Source organism: Volvox carteri (assembly GCF_000143455.1).
Source record: "Volvox carteri f. nagariensis unplaced genomic scaffold VOLCAscaffold_10, whole genome shotgun sequence".
NCBI lineage: Eukaryota > Viridiplantae > Chlorophyta > Chlorophyceae > Chlamydomonadales > Volvocaceae > Volvox > Volvox carteri.
The window spans coordinates 587803-588795 of NW_003307553.1; positions in this window are offsets into that span (position 1 = coordinate 587803).

Consider the following 993-nt stretch of genomic DNA (forward strand, 5'->3'; position numbering starts at 1 on the left):
CCCAGGATCAATAATATCTCCATCCTCCGGTAAGTCAGTCGCACGCTGCTCTATCTTGCATCGTCGCCAAGGAAGGGTAGTTGACATGTGTACATATAGTAGCCAAGCAAGCAAGCGGCTTGCAGGAGCTGATGCGATGCTACAAATCAGGGCCCGTTACCTCTCACATCACGCAATGTGATGGTCTCATATCTTACAGCACATGTATGAGCTGCTCGATCGAAGACCGTGCGGATTTAGCTCAGTTGGGAGAGCGCTAGACTGAAGATCTAGAGGTCGCTAGTTCGATCCTAGCAATTCGCAGATTGTGCAGGTTTGCGGTCCATTGAACGGAAAGGAAAGTAGGTAACTAAGTTTGGCTTGACTCTTCTGCTCTGCCGATGTGTCGGACCAAACTGTGTTGCATATTTGCAACGGGCACAATGTAGCAGAAGCAGTAGTAAAACTCGGCTGTGAGCAACTGCATGCTGCTAAAACGCATTCTCTGATATTCCCCAACCCATCCATGCAACAGTATGAGCTCGCCAGGCCTAGGGGAATGTACATTTATAATCGTATCAAACAGCTGAAGAGGGAAGTCAAAGCGTCATCTTTGACTACTCGCCTGGCAGTCCCTGTACCTTCGCCAATGTTTTGAGGCATCCTCATCCTTGTCAGCCATGCCAACGTTCTTGCTGACTTCCAGTGACTTTCCAAGGTCTAGCATCCACACCAGTGACTTTTCAAGGTCTAGCATCCACACCACCTGATGATTTATGGTTCAGCACCCATATCATCATCAGGTTCGAATTCATCAGACTCTGTTAACTTAGGGTTGCCAGTCAGCGACAGCTACATGCATATACTCTATTACGATGTGATGATCCATGGTTGATGCTGAGGGAAAGTTACATCCTGATCTCCATTTACCCTGCACCCGTGTTGTACTTTGCAGGAGTCGAACAGACGACTCCTGCATCCAACAGTGGCATGGTTTCGGACAGGAGCTTGTGA